This window comes from Schistocerca nitens, chromosome 1 (assembly GCF_023898315.1).
Source record: "Schistocerca nitens isolate TAMUIC-IGC-003100 chromosome 1, iqSchNite1.1, whole genome shotgun sequence".
NCBI classification, from domain to species: domain Eukaryota; kingdom Metazoa; phylum Arthropoda; class Insecta; order Orthoptera; family Acrididae; genus Schistocerca; species Schistocerca nitens.
Genome location: NC_064614.1, coordinates 398,377,236 through 398,387,620, shown reverse-complemented (window position 1 = coordinate 398,387,620; position 10,385 = coordinate 398,377,236). Strand labels below are relative to the sequence as shown.

The 10,385-nt window shown below is 42.6% G+C and overlaps 1 non-coding gene across 1 annotated transcript; it reads left to right on the top strand.

Moving 5' to 3' along the window:
- The first annotated feature begins 1,339 nt into the window (after positions 1-1,339).
- Trnas-cga (transfer RNA serine (anticodon CGA)) lies at positions 1,340-1,414 on the top strand. Its single transcript has one exon. It is a non-coding gene; the product is annotated as a tRNA-Ser (tRNA).
- Positions 1,415-10,385: the final 8,971 nt, after the last annotated feature.

The following is a 10,385-nucleotide window of genomic DNA, read 5'->3' as shown; positions in this document are numbered from 1 at the left end:
TGTGGCAGTGCGATTCTAGGCGCGTCAGTCTGGAACCGCGTGACCGCTACGGTCGCAGGTTCGAATCCTGCTGCGGGCATGGATGTGTGTGATGTCCTTAGGTTAGTTAGGTTTAAGTAGTTCTAAGTCTAGGAGACTGATGACCACAGATGTAAAGTCCCATAGTGCTCCGAGCCATAACCTTCCCTTTCGCGGCACTGTTCTTACCGCCTGAGCTACAGAGGTCGGATTCATGACCCACCCTCACAGTTTTACTTCCACCATTACCGCTACCCCACATCCCACGGTAAGATCCTCCGTTGCATTCCCGGTGCGGTACACAATTTTAGTCTAGCAGGAAGTTTCAAAATATCGCACACCTCGCTGCAGAGTGAAAACGTCATTGGTTCAAATGGCTCTGAGCACTATGGGACTCAACTGCTGAGGTCAGTAGTCCCCTAGAACTTAGAACTAGTTAAACCTAACTAACCTAAGGACATCACAAACATCCATGCCCGAGGCAGGATTCGAACCTGCGACCGTAGCGGTCTTGCGGTTCCAGACTGCAGCGCCTTTAACCGCACGGCCACTTCGGCCGGCGAAAACGTCATTCTGAATTCATGAAACTGTCTCTATAGACTCATTCATTCATTTTTTGTTGTAGGCCTCATCGTGATAAAAGTGCTTCCGAAGTAGAAACGATAAAACCGCCTAAAGCCGTAAATAAGTGAATGCAAAATCTCATAGTTAAATGTAAGCGAATGTTACCGCGGCTGTTGTCACTGTCAACCAAACTCTTCAGGGACTGTGACCGTGTTTCCAATATGAAAAATTCTCCAGCGTTTCAGACAGTGTTTCCTCAGAGTTTTGCTTTGGGTTCCCACTAAACACTTGGGCATACGTGTATTTATGTGGATATGTGTTCACCAACAGAAATCGTTGTCCCAGAAATGCTGGGTAAGGTAGTAGAAACACAAAAACACTCAAACCAACACACATTCCTGCGGTGTTGGCAGACGCGTGACGATTTGGTTTATGGCAACGGACCGGGCCCACGTAGCTGCTGGACTTTCTTTACTGTTGATTCTGAACATCCTATCGACTGGAATGCTCCAATTTTCACAAAAACAAACGAAGAAATGTTTATTTATTGCTTATTTAGCCTGACCAAATTAGGTCCTTAACGCCCTCTCATACATCTGACCAAGAGCAACACATGCCAAATGTATTATAAAACCTTCCCAATCATAATAATAATTTTAAAGGGTATTTAGAATGATACAGATTACCTTATAATAGAATGAGATTTTACTCTGCAGCGGAGTGTGCGCTGATATGAAACTTCCTGACAGAAACTGTGTGCTTGGGTAGCTCAGATGGTAGAGCACTTGCCCTCGAAAGGCAAAGGTCCCGAGTTCGAGTCTCGGTCCGGCACACAGTTTTAATCTGCCAGGAAGTTTCATATCAGCGCACAGTCCGCTGCAGAGTGAAAATCTCATTCTGGAAACATCCCCCAGGCAAAGCCATGTCTCAAATGGCTCAAATGGCTCTGAGCACTATGGGACTTAACAGCTGAGGTCATCAGTCCCCTAGAACTTAGAACTACTGAAACCCATCCAACCTAAGGACATCACACACATCCATGCCCGAGGCAGGATTTGAACCTGCGACCGTAGCGGTCGCGCGGTTCCAGACTGAAGCACCTAGAACCGCTCGGCCACTCCGGCTTGCCAAGCCATGTCTCCGCAATATCCTTTCTTCCAGGAGTACTAGTTCTGCAAGGTTCGCAGGAGAGCTTCTTTGAAGTTTGAAAAGTGGGAGACGAGGTACTGGCGGAAGTAAAGCTGTAAGGACAGGGCGTGAGTCGTGCTTGGGTAGCTCAGATGGTAGAGCACTAGCCCGCGAAAGGCAAAGGTTCCGATTTCGAGTGTCATTCCGGCACATAGTTTTAATCTGGCAGGAAGTTTCTTAGCTTATAATATCTGAAGCAATGTTTAGCATTATCAGAAGCGGAATGCATAAAGGAAGAAACGGAGATTCAAAAGACCGTGACGTCTGTTTGGAAAGATTAGAATATAAATAGAGAACTTTGTCAAAAGTGAGTAGGGAAAAGTTATGGGGGAGAGTGATGGCAAGTGCAGGAGCGATGGCAATTGTCACAGAAGCTGTAGAGTTAGCTGTCTTTTGACGTTTGGAAGGTATTTAATTTCTCTGATATTTGGTGGAAGATTGTTGCGAAGTCGGGTTCCTGTTACAGAAAATTATTTAGAAAACATTACTGTACTATGTGATGGTACAGAGAAAATTTTACTTTGTTGAGAACGAGTATTTCTTCCGTGCTATTCAGATACTAGAGTACCAGTTGAGGACAAATAACAGGGAGTGTAATGATTGAGAAGACGATAGAGAAAACATAGAATATGACAGTGTCTACACTTATCGGCACGTATCCATGATAATTGTTCGTAGTCTCGTGAAATATTGTCAAAAAGTCGTATGTCACAAATGTATCGTACACAAGTATCAATCGCCAGTTCCAGCCTGTGTGAGCTTTCGTGTGAGTCATCGTCGGAGAACGGCGTTACTATAGTCAACTACGAGGAGTATTAGTGTCTCTACGAGCTTCTTTTTAAGCTAGAAAGGAAATACTTCTGCGCCTGAGGGGAAGAGCAATATGGGACTCAGATTAGCTTAGAAAAATGGTTCAAATGGCTCTGAGCACTATGGGACTTAACTTCTGAGGTCATCAGTCCCCTATAACTTAGAACTACTTAAACCTAACTAAGCTAAGGACATCACACACATCCATGCCCGAGGCAGGTTTCGAACCTGTGACCGTAGCGGTCTCACGGTTCCAGACTGTAGCGCCTAGAACCACTCGGCCACAACCGCCGGCGATTAGCTTAGATGACAGGGACTGAGGGCTATTGCTACAGTTCACACAACGACACCACGGGTTGCAGTGAGTTCTGCGGATGATGCTGTCATGCAGAATCACAAACCTATGTTTGTTTGCCTACGCTCGAACTTGATGAGTCAATAGTATCATCGAATAATCCGCAGATGTGCAACAGTGCTTGAAGCCAAACTTCGAAGTTATTGAATGATTATAAGATGGTAGGCTATCGGAATTATCGATTCAAACGCCGCACCCGAAACACGCACCCCTTTTATCTTAAAAATCCAATGGGACCCGTCTGGATTACAACTACCATATAAGTTTGTATACTTAATGGGGACAAGCTCAGAATTTGTCACAATTTATAATACAATAGCGTATCCAACCTAATTAAGTACCTAATTGATCCTAGCAGAGTACAATAAATGTACAATAAATGCAATCCACACCTGTGAAGAATTTAGCTTTAATCTAAGTAGTAATTGAGAGATGGTCAAACTACTCTGAAAGACACGTATAAGGCGTTTCCTTCTTCAATTAATTAAATTACTGAACAGACGCGACAGTGCACTCGTACATGCTACAGATTGTATATTAGCAAAAGCAGTTCTCCTCTTGTAACAATGCCGGACTCAATCTAAACATCAAATAAGTAGTTTTTATAGATCTGAGGTAAAACTTCATATACCCTACGTGTACGTTACGTTGGACACATCAGGATTACAGCAACGAATTTTATTACAACAACGGATGATCCACAAAGCATATTATGAAAAACAAGGCAACTAAGACAGTAATTAAATAATTAGGAAATAAAGTGTGTTTCAGGAAGAATCTGTGAATATTAAAGGAAGCAACTGTACAGACTAAATTGAATACACAAATTCCGTGCAACATATGTCGAGTTTCTGTTCGTTACTGACATACCAAACATACAGCTCTCACACTGTATCCGAAACATACACAGAAGGTGTTAAGCAAAGCCAAATGATCACCTCTGACTTCGTAATACTTTCAAATTCTCTTGATAACACCAGGTGTGGCTCTTCTGAGACCATCTTTGCATTCTTTTATGAGAGATGCACTCTTCATAAACCGAAAGATCAATTCGTCTCTTGTGTTTAATTTTTCTTTGTAGACTTTCCTTTCAACCACGCCCACAAACATACATCTGAATGGACATTATCTGGGGGTCTTGGTCACCAATAAAAGTGACTATTTCTTCCGATCCACGGTCGTTCTCAAGAAACTCTAGATAATGATGACCTACCTGTAAAACCGTGCTGTAACACATCATACCATACCACACTTTGACAGAGAAGCCATCTTTAAAAACGTGTCTCTGCAAAGGCATGTTGGTTTTCATATGACCATCGGTGCGAGCTACGAGTGTCATTAACGTCGTCACGAATGAAAGTGGCTTCATCAGTAAACAGAATTAATGGGATCTGTCGGTGACTGCCAATCTCCTTCTCGAAACTGTTGAATCCCCTGTAAATGGTGAGTATAAAGACCGTGCATAGTTAACGCCCACGATGTTCTTTTATAAGGAAAACCGGTAGGTGTAGAAATCCTACGTATTCTTGTTGAAGGATTACATTCCAACGTCTTCTGTTTCATCCACGCGCTCTTCATTTGCACGTTCAGATGAATACGACTACTGGGCACTGCACTATTCTCACGCATTGTAGTGAAAACACTAGCAAACACTTTGGAATATTGTACTCTGTTGTTACAAAATCGTCTACCGTATACTCAGCTTGGACTCCATAACCAAAATGACAGAAGGTAAAAAACGCATATAGACTGTGGTACTAACACGCAAAACCGAAAGTTATTTGTGTATCGCAGTAAGCAATAAAAATTGGAAGCGTCTTATATGGATTACTTTGTTCTAGATTATAATACTAACGCCTAAATATTTACTGTCCCTCTAGAAGCATCTCTCACCTTGCAACAAAGTGATAGCAATAATTTTAAAAACTCTGCAAAATACGTAGTTCTTTACCGCCATGCAGTTTCTTTCATTTGGTCGTCGATGTAAAACTGCAATGAATTTAGCATTCTTTCAGATGAATTATAGTCCAGAAATTATACTCAAACTTACTTAGAAATTTGTCCAATTCATAATGTAACAGTAGCAGCCAATAATAGGACTTCAAATATCTCTCACAATAATAGAGTTAACTGCGAAGTAGATTTAATTTCCATTACTTTATGGAGAAATACATCCATGACAAAGGGAGGCGATCGCAGATTTGGCACAACTTTGAAATATGGAAAGGCATTGATCGCACAGTTCTTTATTAAGTGTTACGCGTTCCAAAATTTCTTCAGCAGACAGAAGCTGTGGGTTAAAGTGTACAAAGGAATTAACGAGAGTATGCATTGCCGTCCGTGGTAATCACACGCACTATTAAGAAACATGTGTAGCCTTTTGTAAATCCAGGGGAACATGTTATATTGCTGTGACTTCATTAGTTTAGGTCATTTCTGTTCGTCTCACTGCGTATTTATTCCAATTACCTTCTGTACTGCACTTTATTGTAGTGTGCTGTAGCAGTCCTTTTTACACATGGTCCAAGTTTCATCGAAATGTATTACTTCACAGTGACACATGGTGCGAAACTTCGTTTCTTCCTGAAGCTTTGAACACTAATGTATTACAGTAGAAAATGTGTATGTATTGAAACAGCGTAACTGACGGCGAGCAAATACCCAGACTACATTCATCATACATTTGAGAACGAGAACATTTATCGATTTACAATGAACGTCACACGTAATTTCAAACTTTTACGAAACTCTTTCCCTCTGACACACCTCAGAAACTGGTGAAATGAAAGAATTTTATCACTGTTCATGCTGTACTACAGAGTTTATTCACAACAAATTTTTCTGGCAGTATCCACATATTCCACTGAGTTGGCCTGTACAATTGTATCAATGTATGACAGATAGCGCAAGAGAAATACCGTCATAAACATTGAGATGCGTGAAAAAACTAATTTTTGCTCAAAACGTATAGCAAATTAAGCAGACTGTACTCCATCTACATCTACATCAACATGGTAGCAATTCACACTTCAGTGTCTGGCAGAGGGTTCGTCGAATCATTTTCAGCTACTTCTCTACCATTCCACTCTCGAATGGCGCGTGGGAAAAAGGAACACCAAAATCTTTCCGTTCGAGTTCTGATTTCTCTTATTTTATTATGATGATCATTTCTCCCTACGTAGGTGGGTGTCAACAAAATACTTCCGCATTCGGAAGAGAAAGTTGGTGATTGAAATTTCGTAAATAGATCTCGCCGCAAAGAAAAGCGCCTTTATTTCAATGACTGCCACCCCAACTCGCGTATCATATCAATGGCACGCTCACCCCTATTGCGCGATAACATGAAACGAGCTGCCTTTCTTTGCATTTTTTCGATGTCCTCCGTCGATCCTAACTGGTAAGGATCCCATACCGCGCAACAATATTCCAGCAGAGGACGGACCAGTGTAATGTAGGCTGTCTCTTTAGTGGGTTTGTCGCATCTTCTAAGTGTTCGGCCAAGAAAGCGCAGTCATTGTTTCGCCTTCCCCACAGTATTATCTATGTGGTCTTTGTAATTCAAGTTGCTCGTAATTGTAATTCCTAGGTACTCAGTCAAATTGACAGCCCTTATATTTGTGCTATTTATCGTATGCCCAAAATTTATCGGATTTCTTTTAGTACCCTCGTGGATGACCTCGCATAATGTGAGGAGTTAGCGACTTGTGAAAAATTTTAGACATGATTTCTGACCTTTTGTAACCTTTTTGTCGCCTACGTGCTTAATGTCAAATATTTGGCTCTTTTATAAAATAGCCAGAAACTTTGGAGCTCAAGTCTATAAAGAATCGGGGGTTTACTGGTACTTTTGCTAACCAACCACACTGCTTTGGCGCTACTTTCATTTTCACTCTCTCTTTTCTTTACTGAATAACTATTTGTTCCGCCGTTAATAATACAATCAAAGGTTCCTGAGCCATTTTTCCCCGAATTCGTTGCATTATCTATGACAAATGCTAAAGTATTTAATAGTAATAAAACGCCAGCGATCACTTTATACTAACGTGTTTTTTTTCAGTTAATAATGGCGACAAATGTGATATGTGTGAACAGCGTAGATTTCCGTTGCTAGTGTGAACTATGAGTACTGTGTTTCTAAGATAGTTGGCAAGACTGGTGCGAGATGTTGCAGGTTCGAGCTGGACAGCGGTGCGGGGTTAGATATGGATCTGCGTCTTCTCACTGTGTAACGCGTGTAGCGCATCGCTTGTCAAGTCGTCGAGCGCAGAAACAGAGTAGCTGGACTGACCAGCTTTCTTTGATTTTTATCTGTTCAGGTAATGAAGGCTGTGTATGTGTGTCTAAGAATATGAAACGTATAAAGTAGAGGCTTCAAATAACACTTCAGATATTCCTCTTATACGTCACATTCCTCCGTGTGGTGTTCTCTCCCCCACTCTCTCTCTTTCTCCTCTCTCTCTCTCTCTCTATCTCTCTCTCTCTCTCTCTCTCTCTTTCTCTTCTGATGTGCTTATCTGCTCAGACTCCTTACGTACTCCTGCATTATGTCTCCAAACTCGTCCAATTTCTTTCGGTTTGTACTTCTTTAAAACCAACACAATTTTCGTGCGAGTATTTGTCCGCTTTAGTAACTTACCTCTTTATATCTAACGGTTAACCATGGTGAAATTGTAACGAAATGTTTCTTGTGACTGATATTATTTGATAAAATTCTCTAAAGCCTCCAACCTCGTCATGTGGTTATGAACCCACGAGCTCACAGCCGAGTATTCTTAAGACATTGTAGAGTGATCACTGTCGTGTTTATTTACCACTGCCGTCCTTATACAGCCGTAATATCGCCAAAGATGTCCCAGTCCAGCGCCATATAAGATAATGTTTTGGATGCAAGACGGACACGGCAGCTCCAACCTTTCAAAGGCCGGGTTCCCAAGAGGTGCTTACCTCCAGACCGCCGCCTTTATAAATGGTGTTTTCAAAAATATTTATCTCTGTCGGGTCTTTTATATTGCTATCGCAGGAACCGTTTGACCATTTAGTAGTAGATATCTCGTCGAATGCAGTTCGGTGTCAGAGTTCCGAAGCATGTTATGCTTCCACTGGTTTCTTAGGATACCGTAAGCTGAAACGCATCCCGTGTTCTATATGGCGCTGTCGAACAGTGGTCATGGTTAGTTCAATTTATACTGTCCACATTAAAACGGTATTTTGTACATTCCTGGCGTTCTCAGGTCTGCATCATCCTACACGACCTCATGAGGTAATGAATCTTTATTGGAGGCGTAAAAATTGAATCAATGCTACGTGTCTTTAGGAACTGGCTAATCTTTCGTGTTACTGAGCCACAGAACGGCAAAAATGCAAGCTCCTTCATGCACTCCTCGGGCACTTCTGCTTACTAGTCTACGTAAGCAGAACAATTTGTACCACCTAGCAGAAACATTGTACCGGTGTGTAATGTAGAAATATCTATCAACTGTATTCGTATGCCCCTGAAAAGTGTGTCAGCCTCAGATGACCATACGATGGCGACCGACCACTGCTTCACTTTTTCCTTGCGACAGCGCTGGACGCCAAAAGCGAATAATCTCCTTCTGACTATCTATCGACGGCTTTATTACATATAAATGACAACGAGCATAAATCTGGAGCTCTACAGCTCTACATATATTCCACTTCGTGCACTACTCAGAAGCGTAGATAAATTCATATTACTGTGCGTAAACAGACGAAGAATTGATGGCGTGCGACTATCGCACCACAGATGCGCCAAACTAATAAATCAGGTCGCCGAGATATCCAGCTCGTAAACAATCTATACGATATCAAGGAGAATGGCCTCGTAAATCTCGTTGCACGATCACGTGACTCGCAAAAGTGCAGCTTACCACCCTGCAGCTTACCTGGAAAGCAATTCTCTTCGAAAATATATAGTGCTCGCCTGACTGTAGCATTTCACACTTGTCAGACTGAATGGGAACTTCAGTGTCTCGCTGCTTTATTTAATGACTAGGGCAGCATCATAAATTCCAAGTTCTGTAATGAACAAATATTTCGAGATATTTAACCTAATATACCATCTTGTGTTCCCTCGGTTCTAGTATCTGTTTGCAATCAGTAGAAAATACACTGATTAGAGAATTATGACCACCGACCTACTAGCGATATAAACCTGTCCAGGTAGCAGCAGCGTCACCTGGCGAAGAATGACCACTAGTCAGACACACGCACGGCGCTGTATTATGAGTGAACGTGTAGTCCTTGTATAAAATGGGGAAGGAGAGCGATCTTTCTGAGTTTGACAGAGGGCAGATTGTGATGATCCGGAGACTCGCTATCAGCGATTCGGAAACTGCACGATTTGTCGAATGTTCGAGTAGTGGTGTCGTCAGTGTTCTAAGCACGCGGCGAAACCAAGGTGAAACCACGTCCAGACGTTGTGGGGTTGGGCGAACAACCCTCATTACAGATGTCGGACGTCGTAGGCTGGGCAGATTGGTAAAACAGGAATGGTGGCGAACTGTGGCGGATTTAATGCTGGGCGGAGTACAAGTGTGTCTGAACACAGAGTGCACCGAACACTCCTAAAGATGGGCCTCTACGGCCTTGGATCCATGTATGTGCCAATGTTAACACCACGACGTCAGCAACTATGACTGAAATGATGCAGTAGCAGAGCGCTGCACTTTCTGATGGATCCGGATACTGTCTTTACCAAGCCGATGAGAGGGCGCTAATTCGTTGCCTTCCAGTGGGACAGTTCTTTGACACCTAAACTGCAGGACTGAAACAATCTTGCAGAGGCTCCATTATTCTGTGGGGAACATTCACGTGGACATCCATTGGTCATGTGGAGTTCGTGCAAGGCATCATGACGGCCAAGGAGTATCGTACACCGGTTACAGACCACCTACACCCCTTCAAGACGATCGTGTTTCCCGACGTCAATGACATTTTTCAACAAGATAATGCTTCATGTCACAAGGCCAGAAATGCGGTGGAATGGTTCGATGAACACAGACACGAGTTCCAATTGATGTGCTGGCTCCTTAACTCGCCAGATCTGAACCCGATCGAACACAACTGTGATGTGACAGAATGTGGCGTCAGAGCTCATCGCCTCCCCCCCCCCCCCTCCCTGAAATTTCCGGAACTTACGCGACTTGTGTCTACACAGGTAGTGCCAACTCTCTCCAGCGAGAGTAGACAGTCGTAATGTTCTAGCTGATCATTTTAAATATGTTGTATTCGATAAATGGATCAAAACTAATTTTTAATCTCACTTATTACTACTATTTCTGCTACTATTTCTACACCTGTTTTTAGGGGCTATACATAGTTCGGTAAGATCGGAACCCTTGTAGGATCACATTGTTGTCCGCATGTCTCTCCGGCCGTTAAGATTCCTTTTCCTCAAGAAGGGCTAGAGGTATCACGTTGAAACGTATCT